This window comes from Anser brachyrhynchus (genome assembly GCF_964034855.1).
Source record: "Anser brachyrhynchus genome assembly, chromosome: 2".
Lineage (NCBI taxonomy): Eukaryota > Metazoa > Chordata > Aves > Anseriformes > Anatidae > Anser > Anser brachyrhynchus.
Window position 1 is genome coordinate 93,795,124 of NC_137695.1, and position 19,811 is coordinate 93,814,934.

Below are 19,811 nucleotides of genomic sequence, written 5' to 3' on the forward strand. Positions count from 1 at the left end.
TGGATTGGATTGATGAGGGTAAAAATGACCCCACATTCAACTTTTCATAAAATTTATGGTGTAAATTACCATTTGTCTCCCTCTCCAGAGGTCCATCAAGACTTATGTGGCTAAGGAAGAATAGCAGTTTCAGTTTTCATAATCAGAAGCAATATAACAGAGCAAGAAAAGTAGAATTAAAAACATATGTATCCTTGCTGCATATGTCAGTGACTTGTAAGATTAAACTTCACACACTTTTCTTTTTGTCAAGGTCTGTTTGGTGTTAGCGGCCTGTGCAGCAAGACGCATTGAAGACCGTGCATGCCCAGGTAGTGACAGCTTTCGCTCTAGTCTTTCCAGATCCCAAATAATTTTCTACTGACTGATTGCAGTGGGGGATTGCAGTTGAACATGCTGACTATCTTTTTTTCACATGCTGAAAGCAGCTGACAGAGCTCAGATGTGTTTGAGTTATGCTGAATTTAACTGACAGTAACAGGAACTTATTTTTCTGAGCCTGAAAGTTATGCAGTCATTATTGATTATTCCAGGTTTATGTTGCCATCCAATGGCTTGATGCTCATTTTGCCATCTGAAATGCTTAGCATTCAGGTGTCAAAAAATTGAGATGACAAAGCAAAAATCGTCATGTGGAAGAACAGATTATGGAAGAGTAGCAGAGGAACCAAGAATGCAATTACTGCAAAATGGAAATAATGAAAATGGAAATAATGTGATGGAATGCTGGGAACATTGCTTTTAAACTTTTTTTTTAAGGGGCTGTTTGTTTCCCATAGAGTGATGCAAATATTGTGAGAATATGCATAACTCCACCCATCCATATTATCTTCTGCTGATACTACATCCTATTTTAGGAAACCTTTCCAATCACCCTGCTGTGCATACATTTTTATTGCCATACTGGCAACTGTATACCAGTACAAATGCTATCAACAGCACTTTCTAATGGAGATGCTGTTTTAGTAAACACCAGAACTCAAGCAAAAAATTCTTATCCCTAAGCAGTGTGAATCCACTCATGAAATAAGAAAACAGTTAAACATTATGAAATTTGTAAAGCTGGCTACAGTTCTGTAGGCATTCCCACCCTTTTTTAACATTCCCCAGTGTGTATATTTTCTCCTTTACGTTCTTTATTTTTTTCCTGTTTTCTCATTATTGCATTTTTCCGTGTCTTCTGTTCCTTTCCCCCATCTGCCCCTTCCTTTATAGCTTTGTTAATAAGAACTAAATCTTTGACAAATCAATGGCTTACTTGTAATAAACCTGTCTCTCTGGTTTACCTCTAATGCTTATCTCCTGCTTCAACAAAACAGAGTGCCTAACTCAAAAGCCTGTTCTTTATGGAACTCTGTTGCTTGGTCTGAAGCATACATTTAAGAAGGCGGTCATTTGGCTAGAGTTTTTTTTTACTCTTGAGTGGATCAAGAAATCTAAAACTGTATTCACTACAGTGATTAATGATGAAAATGAAATCTCTATTTGTAAATTTGACGCTTTATAGTGTAGCAACCTGACAAAGTATTGCATAAGATTTCTTAGTCTTCACATTACGATTTATCTTAACAGCAAGTTATTTCAGTTTGTGTTAACTTTGTGTCAATACTGGTATATTTACAAATTTTATAGTCATGAATAACTTTCAAAAATTATTTTTTTTTCTCGTAGAGATACTAGAGAAGGGGAAGAAATTAGCTTAGAAGTCTATATTAGCATATTTGCTGTGGACAGAATGATTTATTTATTTTTTTCAAAAGATGTAGTTAGGAATACAAGAATAAAAATTACCTGATTTTTACGTTCATGTACATTTTCCTGAACTTTGATTTGTAGGAAAAAGTCACTTTCAAGAAAACCTGGAGTAAGGCAGTTCTTGGTTTCTAGAAAGTATTTGCACAACGTGCACCTCTTCCCTCCTCTCCATGGAGTCATCTTCTGGTAGCAGACCTGTGGTTTAATACCTACGTAGACTTAAGCAAGTACTACAATTTCTGGACTGTGCAATGCTCTCTGAAGCTTTTCAGCTTCACAGATCATAAAACCAAGTTCTCATGCATCAGCTACTGAAAGGAAATCTGAAGTGTTTTAGATGCTAAAATAGGATTTGTAAACAAATTGGGGCACCAGTGACTGTAGCAGAACCTCACATGGTGAATTTCTTTTAATTTTAAACTTTAAGATAATACAATGCCCTTACCCTTGTGTAAAGAAACAAGTGAGAAGCACAGAAGTGTGACTGAAGAGTATGATCTGCCTGACCTAATTTTAGTCCGGAGTGCTTGGGTGTAAGGGAGGTTGAACACTTGAAATGAGGGGATATCAGAAATAAAAAGGACTTCCAGAAATGTATTGCCTATAGCAAAGATTCCACTGATGTTCTGGGTAACACGTCTGTCTCTGAGGAAAGAGGGCCTGGACAGATCTGGAATGAGACATTGTAAGGGCTGAAGTTGGCAGGGGTACAGTAGCAGTTGCTGGCTTTTGGCAACAGAGCTGTAAATCTAATCAGTTGTGGCCTCCTGCAAAGCTCTCTCTGGATGCTCACGTCTAGAGTGAGAACTGGACTTGCTCCACGTTCAGTTTGTGCCAACTCTGAAAGGCAAGCTGAGTGATGTACAGAGGAGAGGGATACAGGGGGTAATGTCTGCATGTAGTCTTATTAGTTACTCATAAACCCAGTGATCAGGAATGAGGCAATTGCCTGCCTACACTTAGGGTAAGATTCTTACTTAATATTGTTGATATATTGATTAACTTATAAATTTCCATAAGCTTAGTATTGTTCTTGTTTCCTCTATACAGATGTTTCTGGACACACAAATACTTGGAATTGATGCCTATATGCTGGATGTGATGAAATCGGGTATGTTCTGAACCAGAAACTGAGTTTCATAGATTCCATCATGGGAGTTAAAGTTGGCTTAATGCTTGAGAGGGAAGTGTTGCTTAAGTTTGTAGGAATGGACAGTAAAGTATTTAACCTGGCTGTTTTTATTCCCTGCAGCCCTTGGGAGATCACTGATATCTGTAGAGAAGTATGCTGCAATGTAGTCTACAACCATGGTATTCCTGTTATCAAGAGTGGAGGTCAAGCCAGAACATAGTCCAAGCAACATAAACACAAACATGTGCTCCTGTAGCCAAAGCATAGGAGAAACATAGGGTCAAGAGAGAGAATGGGATTAATGTACAGCTGGGTATTGCTAAGATTTGGGGTCAGGTTTAGGATTTGAATATCTCCATAAAAGCATCAGCTCAAATATCAGTAGTGGTCACAAAATCAAGTCTATATTAGAAATTACTAGGAAAAGTAAACAGAAAATATTTGTGCTGCTGCCTAAACTGAAATCTTACCCATGCCTTGTATTTTTCTGTACAGGTATGATCCTTCTATTTTTATATTTAAAAAAAGAGAGTCAGACTGAAGGAAGCCACACTGGTTAAAAACTTATTCCCATATTCAGAGGACAGCTAGAAGAGCTATAAAATTAAGCAGTATGTATATTGTGAACAGCTAAGAGAAACTGAAGAAAATAAGAGGGAAACAAGACCAATAGTGAGCATAATTAAGGCCAGTAAGAAGCACTGAAATTTTAGAAATGGAAAGAATTTTAACAGGTGTACTAGTCTAATGTGAGAAGGATGTGGTAAAATTTAGTGATGCTAAAAGGTGAAAATTAGAGGTATATCTGTTATGTTATGTAACTGTATAATAGGAAATCAATAAAATAATTTCCAGTAATTGATAATCAAGGGGCTGCTCTTTAATATCTGCTAAATTTAGACATTTTTAAATTGGCATGCCCAAGTAATTAGTTTCCACAGAGCTGTCCAATGAGCCTTCTGGATCATTAATGTTGATTTTTGATAAGCTTTGAAATATTGGAAAAAGAGAACAAAAATGGCTAATATGCCAACATTCAAAGATGGTAAAAGGCATGACCTGGATAATTACATATCTGTCAGTCTGACATCACTTCTGGGCAAAATAATAAGGGACCTAATTAATAATGAATTAAAGAAATGTTGTATAATTAGTGCCAATCAACATGAGTCACAGGAAAATCAGACCGTGTCCAGCTAGCTTGATGTGTTTTTGATGAAATTAGTAGTAGTGGTTGATAAAACTAAAAGTGTTAATGTAATACCCTCTGATTTTTGTGAAGAGTAGACTTGGTAGTACTCCATGATTATTTTGATTCAGAAGTGGAAGTCTTGTGTAATCAACCAGCTGCAGTCACATGGATTATGTGTATTAAAGAGTATCCATTTTCTAGGTGTGAAAACCTCAGTGTAAAATGAGGATCATTGCTGAAATTATTTATTTTGGTTGGATTCTTGATGGCATCTGTTCTCACCTGTGTGGCACTTGGCTTCTTATCAGTGTCGTAAGGCAACATGTAATAACTACAGATGGTTTGGGGGTTGAAAGACTGAGGGACTATTAAGGCAGAGGATTCAGTGGTGATACTGCTCACTGCGTCTTGCCTAGCCAAAGCTGGCACAAAGCTGTATGTCTCAGTGTGATGAAATGTAAATCAAAAATAAAGTGCCGTCTATATTTGTAGAACAAAGAAGCATTTCTGTGAGGGGATACCTGTAACAACCCAAGTTACGTTTTATCCCAGGTGAATAGCAGGCAATAGCAAACATTGACTATTACATTTGTCTGGTGTTTTTTTTTTTTTTTTTAAATTATCAGATCCTTATAAGTTTACAATTCAGTTCTGCCTTCAGTAACTTTTGTGAGCTTTGGAGGAATAAATAGAGCTGTATTGCATAGGCACATCTTTCTGAATTTTTCATGAGTTCACCTGTTACTTGAATACTGAGTCCAGTTTGAGGTCTATGGTTCATTAACTAATGAGGATAAATTAGAAAAAGTTCAGAGAAAGCCATGGCACAAATTACAAGAGTAGAAAACGTGTTGTGTAGTGAAAGATTTAACAAGCTTCATCTCTGCACTTCCTCATAAATGAGGTTAAGGGCTGACTTGATCAGGGTCTAGCAGTACACATACAGGGAACAAAGCTTTGATAATGGGGTCTTTAATCTGGCTGAAAAAAAAGATCTAATTGCTGGAAGATATGGACAGGCAGATTCAGTCATGAGTGTCACTTGCCAAGGACTGTAAGATTCTGCAGCATTGTTGATTCTATTTTTAGTGTTGGTAGCTTCTGAAATGTGTATTAATTGAAACAATGGTGATACCTGGAAACCACTATGGACTGTGTTATAAAGGTAATTAGATCATTGCAATGATCCATGCTCAATCTGTAGTAATTAAATGCATATTAGGCCAAAGAGACTGGTTCTATTGAACATGGTGCTGTTAGAAATATATTCCAAACCTTCTTCTGAATAAGGTACTGAAATGACTTGAACTTTTTTTTTCCCACAAAAATGCTCTAGTTGTCTGAGGGATGGTGACTTGAACTCTATTTTTGCAAAAGAAAGACCAGATTTCGAATCTTGATATTTATCACTGACAAAAAGCTGTCATCATGTCAGTGCCTAAAAATGCCAGCCAAATTAAAATGAAATAAAGTTAGCTTTAGAAGGTGGACAGACGGGTGGATTTCCTCTCTGCTCTCATTTTCTTTTTCGGTTAAGATTACGTATGAAACCTGTATTACTTTTTGGGATGAAAATGAAAAAGTAATTCCATTTAAACTTTGAAAACTGGGACTTAACTCTACTCCTATTTTTGATGGTACTGCTTTTGTGGTGGTCTTTATACTATACCTGCTACTGGAATGAAGGGGCTTATGCTTTTTCTAAGCTATACTTACCAGCTTGAATGGCAGTCTAGATTAGTGTCTTAGATTTTCTATGGTTTTGATGAAGTAGCTAGTATTCAGCATCTCCATATGTGTTGAACAGTACCATCATCTTCAGAACAGTCATGGAATGATTGATATTCATGCCAATTAGCATAAATTATTCATTGAATTAAGGCATTTTGGGAGGGCCTAAAATAATAGTAGGGGAACATTTACATATGGGTGAAACTATCCTTATTAATGCTAAGAGCAATTGGAAGGTTTAAGTATATTCAAAAAAACAACAACAAAACCCTTGAGAGTGGTCTGCATTAGAAATAAAAATACCAGAAATAATCAAAATAGGACATATTAAATATTTAATGATTGTGAAGGATCTGATACATTTATACTAAGTGATAGTGAAATATATTCTATTCCAACAGTAAATGGAAAGGATGTTAGACAACCTCCAGACCAAGATTTTCAGACTTGCAGGACTGAATAATGGGTGTTAAACAGTTTAAAAACAATTGTTCCAGGAGCTTTCCATGTCGCTTATGTTGCCCAATCTAACCTTGTTTCTTGGAACACAGGCGAGTCTTAAGAAAACTGGAAGAGAGCTAATTTAAAGAGGAAATTAGTTCAGAGCACCTTGCTGCTCTCTTATTGTGTTTTACTTCACAATAAGGAAGTGATTAGCATCCGGTACTTCACTCTGTGAAGACTTTCATATACTGTACCCTGTAAATTTTCTGTTGATAAGATGCACAATTTTTTTTTTGACTCCATACACAGCAGTTCTTACATCTTAAAAGTATGATTAGCTGCAGTAAACGTAATAGTGTAGCATTAACCACATAGCTACCACGTGCAGAAATAAGATAGCTGAGAGGAAATTCCATTTATATACAAGGGAAGACATTCATCTTCTTGGATTTCATGTAAACTGGGAGATTAGACCTGGTTGTTCACTGTGTCCTCTAGATGCTCACACATTGCTTTCCAGGGTGCAGTTCCTGTACAACAGATTTGTTCTGTCCCTGAATGCATGACTTTGCATTTGATTATATGAAGCTTCATTGAGCTAAGATGGACTCAGCTGAGTGGTACAGATCATTCTGTAAGCAGTTCTATCCCTGTCACTTCTACTCTACAAATATTTTCATAATGACACGTGGTTTTATATTTGTTTCCTATCCTGGGTAACAATTTTACTTGCTGTCAGGCCTTGCCTAATGAGAAATATCCTCCTTTGACAAGGATTTCCTCATTTCTAATTATTTTTTGATATCTGGCTAGCTAGTTCTAATTTCATCTAATGATAGCAGTAAATACAACAATAGCGTAAAACTTTTCCTGATGTACACAAAACATCTTACTGGCCTTACATCTTTTACAGTATGAATTCTGCCTTGTATCATTTATTCTTTAAGTTTTGACTAACTTATGCAAAACCCTTTCTTCATTCCCTATTCTTTACTCTTTATTTTAGCTATGATCATATACATCAATAGTTTGTGTAGTTATTTGTGACTATAATCTGTTATTCCTTCTTAAAGCAAGATTTTATTCAGAGTCCTTAGCTGACTGAAAGGAACAGAATTTCAGGAAAAAAAAATAATTTCTTTTCCTGTGATTTGTTTTCTTTTAAAATATTGGTGTGCGTGTGTTTGTGGAGGTGACAGAAATCCCCAAACCAGGATTTTTCTTTAAATTCCTGACAAGTAAAACTTTCTGTAATATTTTAAAAGTGTTTTTTTTTTTGTTTGTTTGTTTTCCTAACACTCCTCATGCTTCTAACACAAGTCCACATGCTTCCTATATAGCAAAGGTCAAGTGATCCACACCTGGCAGATTTCACTTAACAAGGGTGGAGCCAAGAGACCTTGCAGAATAGGCTCACCTACCTGGCTTCAATGTTTTAAGGTCATTTGCTCCTTATCACTAATAGAAATAACCTGACAAGGGGCTTAGTGGTTAGAGTTGACCTAATTAATTAACTACAAAAGGTGCACAAGGGTCATATTTCTGTTAGTCATTCTGTGAGGAAAATTAGTACAGAGCCTGTTTAAAAAAAAATAAAATAAATAAAAGAAAAAAGAAAATGACCTTAAAGGCAAAATTGCTATCATAGATTTTCATCTGTCTAGTCACGACAGATAAAGAATATAGCAATCAGAATTACTTTTCTTGACATTAATGTTATTTAAATTTGCTTTTCTGAGATCTCTTCGTTATGTAGGCCTTTTCAAAATCTAGCCCCATGACCTCTGACTACAGTATTTACTTTGGTTGCATATAAACTACCACGTATAAATACCAGGATTCGGATCCTCGCTCACTATTCAGGTCAAGGACTGGGCTGAAAGTTTTGGCTTTAATTTGGTTACATGCCTAAATTGCTGTTTCCTGTCAGGTCATGGGAAGAAGATTGGCTGGCTTGGGGGAGCTTATGTACACATGGCTTTTAGGCTGCAGCCAAAGTGTTCCTCTAGATCTGGAAGTTTGAAGATGGTTGCAGTCTCCAAGCTCAGATACAACCACATATTAGTCTGGCGCAACTAATTTTTGTGTTCCTTGCACTAGCTGTTCCTTTACCTCCTCTTCAGATACACGAACATGCGTCTTTTTCACGCTCCTTCATTAGTAAACAAGCCAGGATAGATTAAAGCTTCTTTCTTCAAGTCAGTAAGATACCTGCCTTTGGTTTCAGTGAGAATTCAGGCCCTAACAACTGAAGTTTCTTCTGGATGGTGTTTCTTCTGTGTAGGATAATTTCATTTCCCTTTTTGAAGACTTACAAGGATGTACTAACAAAAGCAAAAGCATAAAACAGTACCTGAGGCACAGGCTACTCTTGAGCCTGCAGCAGACTATAGGTATGATATTATCATTTCAGACAAATATGATCTATGTAACGTGAAGTGTTCCAGCATGCTTACAATCTGCCAAAGGCCAGAAAATATGACCTTCATTTTAAGACTGTATGGAAAAGTAAACAAAAACAACAAAAATTAAGAAAAGGAACTTTTCCTTCACCTAAATTTTATTATTTTGCAACTCCTTCAGGTGTTCACAAGGAATTATTGCGCGCGCGCACACACACACACAATTAAAAAAAAAAAAGACATTGTGGCATAGAGGCATAATTTCAGTTCACACCAGAAAACATTCTTCTCACTGAACTACGGTTAAGCCCCACAAAGTGCCAAAAAACCTGCCAAAAAGTAATGTATTTACAAGTTAGTTTTACATGTTGGCATTATTTACGTGTTTGGTCTTGCATTCAGGGCTTGATCTGGGGGGGGAACCTGTAATGCCATGCAAGGTTGGTTGTATGACTGACAAAATGACTTTAAAATTTTGAACTGTTTGTATAGAAGCACAATACAGAAGAGTACGCTACCCCAAGGGAAACATAGAAACTACCTGTTGCTTCTCAGGTTTAAAGTTTTCCCTTAAAAGGTGTAAGCATCTGTTAAGGTGTAAGAAAAGGTGTAATCAGCTGTTTGAGTACAATTCTTACATATACATGAACGTTTTCCTCTCCAATTTCCAACTTGGAGTGCAACATTTTTCATCACATTCTTAGATCAGGATTCTAATTCTAACAATGGTTCCTAGTGCAAATTTCCAGAGAAGAGAGAAGCAAACCAGTCCTGTCTGCTTTGAATGAGATGGGATAGCAAACAAATGTAAATGAAGAAAATAAAGCTGTAGGAATGTTTTCAAATAATTGTCATTGTCCAAAAGCTTTAAATCCGTTGAATCCTTGAAAGTTAATTAATGTAAACTCAGGTTGCATCCCTGAATTTGAAGTAGTAAGATAGACTTGCATCATTGCAGAGCCTCAGTCACAGTTTAAATTGGCACTGCCTCCAACTTCACAACAATGAAAGAGAAAAGCACATCTTTCTACCTTGTCAGCTACTGGCAGACTTAGAACAAAAAAAGTTATTAGAATTAAAAAGTAATGCTTTTTTTTAGGACATTTCACCGAATATGTAATATTTAGTAGTAACCAGACTACATATGAAAGGGGAGGTGAAACAGTAGAAGGTACTCGCATGGCCTTAATTTACACGGCAATTGACAACAACCACAATCTGCAATGATTTACAAGTGCCTTACACCATTCATCCTTGAGATAGAAAAAGGGGATTCCCATATTATTTAAGGGGAGTGCAATCCCTCTCAAAATATGAGAGTCTGGGGTACACTACTGAGTACTGAAAATCTTACGACTAGGCAGCACCCAACTCAACTGAGAAGGGAGGATGAAGGATGAGTCTCTTTGGATCTTCACGTAACAGAAAGGAAACTCAGATTTTAGCCCTAAGCAACTATTTTTAGAGACAGGCTGGGAACTGGTTCTTTTGAACCCAGGGTCCATTTCAGCATCTTCAAAACTAAAGAAATGGTTGACTGCTCTGTTGAATTGTGTTCCAGGTGGAAAGACTCATGTTCCTATTAACATAAAAAGCTTAGTGTCTTGCTTCTGTCCTAAAGATGAGTTTTGGATTCAAACATACCTCCTCCAAGAGGAACAACTACCTTTACTTTATGGGCCTCATATTCTGCATAAGAGATTTGTAACTTCAAACTTCATAATGTCTCCTCTCGATGAAGGGAGGAGGTTGCAGATGTATAAAAGGGCAAGACAACTTCTGAAAATACATTGCATTGCCACAAAACTACTTTAACATATTTCTGCCAGTGCAAAAACTCCTTTGCAAACCACCACAGATTAGACATTAGGGCTAAAAAGTGTGGAACACATTGTTTAACATTTTTCTGCATACTTCCAATTTTATGAGCCGGTCAAGCTGAGATGACAGCTAGAGATCCCAACCGTGGCTTAGGATATGCTCTGCGCCAGAGAACTTTTGCCCCATAAGATGCCTTGTTTAGGAATTACGTACTCTGTGGCGACCTGACTTTTAAAGTTCCTTCAAAATATTCCTAGTGTTATGTGTTAAATCACACTGCCTTAATCCAGAACTTTTTCAGCCACTATTATTGACTAGAAATTCTTTTTAACCATAAAGAGTCAAACCAAAGATCTGGGACAGGCAAACATTCTAACAACTTGGCTGCTGTTACTGTTGCTGTTCTGATGATCGAGGTAGAAATACTACCAATATTTTCTGGACTCTAAATCCAACTCTCCCCCTTTGTTCCCCACTTTTCCTTTTGTCTGTCTTTAGTTCTAGGGATTTAGCTCACTGGCTGTTGTCAGATCAAGCCTACAAATGAATATATTCTTCTTTTGCTGCATAGGAAATGTAATTGTTCGCATTAACAGTGATTTCTTGTCTTAGAGCCAGGCATATGATCTTTGTACTAAAATTTTGTAACTACCATATTCCTTTTGGATCCTGCTTTAATTTTTCAAATATAGTCTTGTGTTAAGAAAAGTATAGAATCTTCCATTTTTCACCTTCTTTTTGAGTAATTGATATCAATTAAAAAGTGGAACTGGAATGCATGTAACAAAACTATTATGAGTACAACCTGGTTGTATTCTTAGTTTTTTTTATTATTATTATTTATCTACTTCTTACTTTCTGTGCAGTCTCTACTTAGTAATATAACAAAATCTTCATTTTGCATATATGGAGACCTGTAAAATATTTTTTACGAATATATGGATTTAATTCCATGTGGGTAAATCTTAACTTAGTTACAAAGCGAGTGTGATGTGGTGTTTCCTCCATTATGAAGGATGGGGGAAGGAGCCTTACTTCATTCAAGTAAAAGTATATGTGGGTGTACTAAGGATTACAGTAAAAGCTGGGAAACAAAACTACTTAATACTTCCCTCCCTCTCCCCCCTCCATTGGTAATTTGCCAGCAAAGCCAAGTAAAGTCCCACTGTCAGCTCATCACTCTGGTACTATCTGAAGTGTTTCATGCATCATTCATTGTAGCAGGTGGAGAAACACTGAAATGCAGTTCACTTCAGCAGTAAGATCCTTTAGGACTGTTTCGTTAAGTGACTTAATGGCTTATTCTTAATGTTCTTTTCTTTTATCTTGAGACCTAGTAAATCAAAATGACCAAAAAATTTCAAATTATTTTTGGCAGCAGGTCACCTGTAAAATATTTTCTGTCCAACTTGATTACTTTTGAATACAAAATAGCAAGAAAAATGTGTGCACCTTTGATCCTAGAAGATGTATATATCTGTAAATCTTTCATATAACCAATCAGTGGGATTTTCCAATGGGAACAAAGACAAAAGCATTTTTAAATCATATAATCCGTACCTCATCTGCTCCATCTTACCAGCACTTAAGTCATGACATAAGCCACTGATAAGTGACAAAAGCAGAAGCAAAGGAGAATTAAAGGCAGGGGGACTCACTGGGAAGGGTAGAGTAGTAGTGGAAAAAAGTGAAAGCTAGTGAGTGAGGAAAAGAAGGGAGATTCAGAGGCAGCAAGCTTTTGGTCTAAGTTATTTTGTCTGATTTTTTTCCTAATATAAGAAATATCTGTAGATGTTGCATGAAGGAATTTTCAGAAAACATTCAATGCCAGGTGTGAATACAGGAACTTGCAAACTCTAAAAACAAAATGCCTCAACTGCCTTAGAAGGATAATTGTATTCATTCTCCATACGTCTTTTAAATTACGTTACCAGAAAAGATAAATGAACAATCAGGATGAACATTTTATGTAAATAGCAGTTGCCTAGAAAAAAAAAAATCCTTTCTTAGGTAAATTGCAGTTACGTGCAAATAGAGAGAAAGTGGCAAGTTCAAGAATAGTCTGTCTTGTGCTCTGATCAAGGAAGTCAGATGACTAGTCCCTCTCTGTAAGTCTCTAGTATAACTATACGTGTACCAAAACACTAAATAGAAGTTTGACAAAAGGAACCGAATGCAGGCAAAACATATGTAAGGTGAAAACAGCAAGTATGTGTTAAGCTGCCAATTTCTGTTTATTATTAGCCATGCAAGATAAAACCTATTTATTAGCATTCTGTGGTCTTCTTATCAAGAGTAGTAAGTGGGAGAGGCACCAGGCAGCAGTTAGAGGCAGAGGAGGAGATCCTGTGGTATTTCTTAGATCTGATCCAGAGCCTGACTGTAAGACTGCTGCTCTTCTCTTGTACCCCTCTCCCTTAAGACACAAAACATCTTCACATGATATCAAAGGAAGCACCTTATATTTTAAAACAAAAACAACAAAAAGCCCAACCAAACAAAAACAAACAAAAAAATAATTTATTTGAAGTATTTCCTCAGTGCCTATGTTTTTCATTCTACCATCTATTTTAAATGTATTAGCTATTTTTTAATAATGAAAGCTTCAGTAGAATGCTTACCAATGAATTTGCCAAAAAAAACACACACACAAAAAAAACAAAAAACAAAACAAACAAAAAAAAACAACCAAACAAACTTCAGTCATCATTAAGAAAAGGCTTGCTTTTTTAAAAAAAATTGATGTTTAACAGGAAAATAACTATGGTATCAGAGAATGAGGGAGCTTTTGTCCCTCTTGAAAACACGTGTTCAGATTTGGTGAATTTGTAGCTCTAGGGAATATTGCTTTTGCAGTGAGTGTCTGATTGTTGAATGCAATGTTGTTCAGTTCTTCTACTGCTGGAGCAGGTAATATTGGTCCATGGCCAAAACAGAATTTTAACTAAACTCTAATATGAATGTGATTAAAATTTTGGCCTAGAGGGACATGCAGTGGTCTTGGAGAGAAATCATGGTTTCGCATCTTCTGTGTGCTGGTATTATAACATATGACCTGCAAGACTAAGGCGTGCTGGGATGTCCACATGTTTTTCACAGCTGGGGCAATTTCCAGAAACTTGCCATATGTGGTCAGAGAGCACTGTGGATTGAACAGGTGAGAAATGTCAGGTCTGTCACTTGGTTGTTAGTATACTAAGTGGGAAGAAAAAGGTGGTGATTGTGTGGAGATCTATTACAGTGTCATAGTTGTCTTCCTTAGCTTGCTTTAGGCATGTTGTAGGTAACAACGCTTACAGCCTTATTATCAGTGATGTATAGCCTCATAGATAAGGGGGGAAGAAATGGGATAACTGGCCTGTTAAGGGAGGAAGTTAACATGATGAGGTGTTGGCAAAAACATATATATATATATATTAATGGCCTTATTCCAGGTGATTGAAGCATATTTACTATTTCCAGGGAATGCATTAAAGATGTTTCAAATGTAATTCCTTATCTTTTTTTTTTCTTTTTCCTTTTTTTTTCCTAAAAAGTAAATGCAGAGAGAGAGAGACTACTTTTCTATCCTCTAGGACTTCTCTTGGCCTTTGAGTTCCCAGGAAATTTGTGAATGCTGAGGAGATTGCTTTGGTCAGTTTCTAGGGTCAAGCCAGCTTGGTCTAAGGACTTTTATCCTATTTACTTTACAAAGAACTTGCAATCTGTTCTTTCCATATTCTAACTTACATCTCTGTCTTCTTTGTAAGACCGCTCTCATTAAATATGTCATCACAATTTCTTTGCTTAGTTCTTCGCAAAAGAAGAAAATGAGTAGTTTCTTCAGACTTTTTGTTCTCTGCTAGTGGTGGTTTTACCTTGCTAGACAGCTGAACTCCACCACAACCACTCTTTCACTCCCCCTCCTCAGAAGAGAAGGGGAAGAGGAAAAGGAAAGAAACAACTCACAGGTTGAGATAAGGATAATTTAATTACAGGAAAAATAATTATTAAAGGAAAATTATTATTAATTAATAATACTAAAGGGAAAAGGGAAAGGGGAAAAAGGGAAACAAAACAAAAATACAAGCACAGACTGTGTGGAAGTGCAGAGGAAAGAAATTACTCTCTACTTCCCACCAACCATGCTTGACCATGTCCTTGAAGCAGGGCCTCAACGCATGTAGCTGTTGTTCGGGAGGCCAGACGTTTTCACAATGAAAGCTCATCCCTCCTCTCTTCTTCCCTTTTCCACCTTTTATTGCTGAGTGTGACATCACATGGTATGGGATATCCCTTTGGTTGGTTTAGGTCAGCTGCTCTGGAGATGTCCCCTTCCCACCTCTTGCCCACCCCCACCTTGCTGGCTCTGGGGGGGGTAGAGGGAGTCCTGATGCTGTGCCAGCACTGCTCAACAGCAGACACAACACCGGTGTGATACCAGTGCTGTTCTAGCTACAAGTGCAGAGCACAGCACTGTATGGGCTGCTGCAGGGAAAGTTAACTCCATCCCAGCCAGTCCCAGTACACTGCTAGATTCTGCTTTTTCTATCTGTTAATGAGCCTTACTATGCTTTTATTTTTTTTCAAATATAGCTGTAAACTGATTGTTGCTTTTAACATTTGTTGTTAACAATGCTGCTTTGTGCATTATCTTTCTGATACTCTTGACATACTTATGCTGTTGCTTTATATTAATTTTTTCATTATGTGCCCCTAGTAACATGTCCTGTGTAAATCCCTTTATGGGGCAGACTTATTTCTAAAATCATTGTATCTGTACCAAAATCTTTTATTGAGATCTTCATGTGATGTGGCCATGCTTGCTCAGGTATAAAATGTTTCTTGTAGACTTATTCTAATGCTTTCTTATTCTAAAATTATTTTGAAACCAATATTTGTTCCGACCTTGTATTCTAACCTGCCTCCGTGTAAGTTTGCTTTATTTAGGTGGAATGAAACAATGTATTAGCATGGCCTCTTCCAGACATGCTCGTTCAAAGATGCATTTTCTGAATAGAAGTCATGCTTGCTTTAATCTTTTCCATGTGTGATGGATATAGGTGCTGTGTTGGTTTCATATTGGTAGGCAGCTCAGCACTACTACACTGCCCTCTCACTCCCCCTCCTCAGAAGGACAACAGGGGTGAAAATACAATGGCGGGAAAAAAGCTCAAGGGCTGAGATAAGGGCAGGGAGATCACTTGCCAATTACTGTCATAAGTAAAACAGGCTCGTTGTAGGGAGTTTAATATCTTTCATTGCAAACTGCTAACAGACTAGAGCAATGAGAACTAAAAGCAAACCAAAACCACCTTCCCCCACATCCTACTCTTTTACCTCCTCCTGAAGAGCTGAACAGGGGAACGGAGGCTGTGGTCAGTCCCTAAAGCTTTGTCACCACCACTTCTTCATGGTCATTCTCTGACCCTGCTCCACATGGGGTCCCTCCCGAACTGGTCCTGTGGGGGCTGCACACAGGCAGCAGCTCCTCAAGGACTGCTCCAGATATGGGTCCTTACCACGGGCTCCATCCATCCCCCAGGAGCAAACTGCTCCAGCACGGGTCCCCCACGGGTGGGCGGCAGCTCCCCCCAGACCCCCTGCTCCTGCGTGGGCTCCTCTCCACGGGCTGCAGCTCCGGCCCGGGGCCTGCTCCTGCGGGGGCTCTCCATGGGCCGCAGCCTCCTCCAGGCCACATCCACCTGCTCCACCGGGGGCTCCTCCACGGGCTGCAGCGTGGAGATCTGCTCCGTGTGGGACCCATGGGCTGCAGGGGGACAGCCTGCTCCACCAGGGGCCTCTGCACAGGCTGCAGGGGAACTGCTGCTGTGTGCCTGCAGCACCTCCTGCCCTGCTTCTGCACTGACCTTGGGGGCTGCAGGGCTGGTTTTCACTCCTCTCTCCCAGCTGCTGTTGCCCAGCAGTTTTTTCCCTTTCTTAACTCTGCTCTCCCAGAGTCCCACCCAGCGTTGCTCCCTGGCTCAGCTCTGGCCAGCAGCAGGTCCCCTTTGGAGCCGGCTGGAGCAGGCTCTGATCTGACATGGGGCAGCTGCTGGGCTCTGCTCACAGAGACGACCCATGCAGCCCAACTCTGCTACCAAACTCTTGCCGTGTAAACCCAGTACAGGGCCTTACTCCTCAAAGGATATTAGCTTTCTAGTTCTCACTGAATTTAGCTGGGTATTTAGGCATTTACAATCATAAATCATTTCCATCACAAATACAAAAGCCGAACAGACTCAAAAGTGTCAAGGACCAATCATCAATTCTTTTTGTCCAGTCATCAGTCATAACTCTTTGTGCCCAAAGAAGGGCAATGAAGCTGGTGAAGGGTCTGGAGAACAAGTCTTATGAGGACCGGCTGAGGGTGATGGGATTTAGCTTGGAAAAAAGAAGGCTCAGGGAAGACCTTATTGTACTTTACAATTACCTTAAAGGAGGTTGTAACAAGGTGGGGATCTGGCTCTTTTCCCAAGCACCAAGTGATAAGATGAGGGGAAACTGCCTCACATTGTGCCAGGGGAGGTTTAGGTTGGATATTAGGAGAAATTTCTTTACTAGGAGGGTTGTGTGGCATTGGAATAAGCTGCCCAGGGAAGTGGTTGAGTCACCATCCTTGGAGGTCTTCAAGAAATGTGTAGATGTAGAGCTTAGTAGCATGGTTTAGTTGTGGAATTGTCAGTACTAGGTTAAAGGTTGGTCTAAATCATCTTAAAGGTCTTCTCCAACCTGAATGATTCTATGTTTTTAGATCAACTTTCACCACAAGTCACTTATCAACTTTTAAAAATGCGTACTAATTTAAGTTCCATTGACTGCAATTGATTTTAGATACCTGTCTATGCTGAAGAACCTCTCAGCTTTCTTTATGCACAGGTTGTTAAACAAATAAAGATTTTTTATTTTATTTTATTTTATTTTATTTTATTTTATTTTATTTTATTTTATTTTATTTTATTTTAATTTTATTTTAAATGGGAATTCTTTGCTTTATTTATGCAGTCCTTACTTGAAAGTTGACTTCCTACCTAGATGCACAAAAACTGTGGCAGTGTAGAATGCAGTGCTGAACTCTTATGAAAATGTCACCAAATGTACTTGTTGGCTGTAGCTAACACAAAAAGTATTTTCGTATACATCTACTGTGATTACAGTGGTTGTAAAAACCTTTTATATCATGTGTCTTTAACATCTGATAGATTTACCAGATACTGAAAATGCTACTTACATCACATTGTGAACCCTTTATAGAGAACTTTAATTCAGCCATGTCAAGCATGTTATAGTCTCTAGCAACGACAGATGGCTAGACCATTCATATTTGACAAGACCTCTTTAGTTATGCTAAACTGAATTTTGATTCCTGAGAGGCAGTATCAGTATTACTATACTAATTTATTAGACAAGGATAAATTTAAATTTTTATTTTTGTGCAGTTATTTAAAATTTAAAATGATAAAGTCCAAACAAATTAAATTTTAGTGATCACTTTCCAAATGCATAAAAATCTCATAAAATAGTTAGGAAGAGCATTTGGATCTTTTATAACAAGTTAATCTCTATATACGTGATCAGTTTTTCATATAATTGTGTCCCCCCATTGGTACTAGTGTATCAAAACTTAAGCTGTGCTCAAAGCTAATGCCATCAGAAAAACTGATTTCACACAGTACTACAGGCACTGGACTTTTCGTTCCATACTATACTCCTATTAAAGCATAATAAGGTTATATCAGAGCATATACCTTCTTCCATTGGGAACTGTAGTAAATGTTGAAAATCACAGATGAAAGGTATGAAAGAATAGTGTTAGCTCTGTGCTGAAAATAGAAAATGAACATATGAAGTAACAATAATTTACAGGACGGAATTAGTCTAAAATCGTGTACGTTAAAGTCCAGACAGGAAAATACTCTATTTTTTACCTAACATTTCCATGCACCTGACCTTGTTTTTAAACAATTGATGTCTCTTAAGACTATAAAATCTTTGGGCAGAAGAAATAATTGTGGTACAGTGGCTTTCACTGTGATAATTTTATTCCAGTTTGGAAAAAAAAAAACAACACCACACACACACACAAAAACAAACAAACAAACAAAACCCAAATTATTGCTTTTAGAGTCTAAAACACTGGATCTAAGACAATAAGGGAAAAAAAAGTGAGGGTGAACAGCTGGAGGTTTCCAGTAAAACATCCATCTCAGAGCAGACCCAGCTAGATCATTTTAGTCAGTGCCGTGATCCCTGTCCACATTCTATGCCAAAATTTGTGTAAGTACTGGCTTCTATTTCCTGGCAAAGTACCACTGAAGAACATCTGTTGCCAACTTGGGTGATTATAGAGTGTCAGGTACTGCCTGGAGGACTTCACTGGTATCCATCTTTTGTTTATCTGCCTCGAACCTTTTCCCATACCTCCTTTTTCAGTTGACTTACAACACAATGAGTTGGTTACCTTGTTCTTAAGCCCCATATCATGCTCTCATTCATATTTCTTCCAAGCTGAACAGTCACAGTCTGTTTAATTCTGCTTCATGCAGATTTTTTTTGTACTTCTGACACATGCTACTGTGCAACAGACACCTTGCAACAAAATGCTGCAGATGCTATAACTATACAGACTTAAAAAAGGATTAAACAAGATGAGAAAAAAATATCTGTCAAGTGCTACTAGTTACAAAGATATGAAATCAGGACATCCCATAGCTACAAATCACAAAGATGCAAAACTACAACTGGCCTAGTATCTATCTTGTGTATGTACCAATTCCAGCTGTCAGAAAAAGGACAAATAAGTGGCCTCCCCTGATATTAGGAGGCCACTGTGATAGCCACTGATGGTGATGAGACTTGTAGCCAAAAGAGGCTGTGTTGCGATAGCGAAAAGTTGATGAGAAAATGAACTTCAGTAGTTCCAAGTAGTATCTCCTACAAACTCCAGGACTATTTTCTTTCTTTTCTAAAAATATTATGCTGCTGATGCACAAGGTCTTCCAGAGTTTGATGAAAACATGCCAGACAGGAGATATTCAAAACCCGCTTGGAAGCATTCCTGTGTGACATGATTTAGGTTTTCCTGCTCCGGCACGGGGATTGGACTACATGATTTTCAAGGTCCCTTCCAATCCCTAACATTCTGTGATTCTGTGAAATTCCAGACCATATGAAGAAGAGAGAGGGGCAGCAGTTCCCCTAGAGAAGGAAAAGGCTGATGGTTTAGTTGTGGCAGAACAGCACATACCCAGAGCAGAAGCTTTTCAGCTTCTCGTGCTGCCCTGCCAGCGAGGAGGCTGGGGGTGCAGCAGGAGCTGGGAGGGGACAGAGCCCGCACAGGTGACCCAGACTGGCC

General features: G+C 38.1%; 1 long non-coding RNA gene across 1 annotated transcript in view; it reads left to right on the plus strand.

Annotated features, from left to right (window-relative positions):
• The first annotated feature begins 363 nt into the window (after positions 1-363).
• The window catches only part of LOC308189362, a 154,607-nt gene continuing 135,159 nt past the window's right edge, over positions 364-19,811 (plus strand). The window contains exon 1 of the long non-coding RNA XR_013946325.1: positions 364-2,866. This is a non-coding gene — a long non-coding RNA (uncharacterized lncRNA). The remainder of the gene's footprint in view (positions 2,867-19,811) is intronic.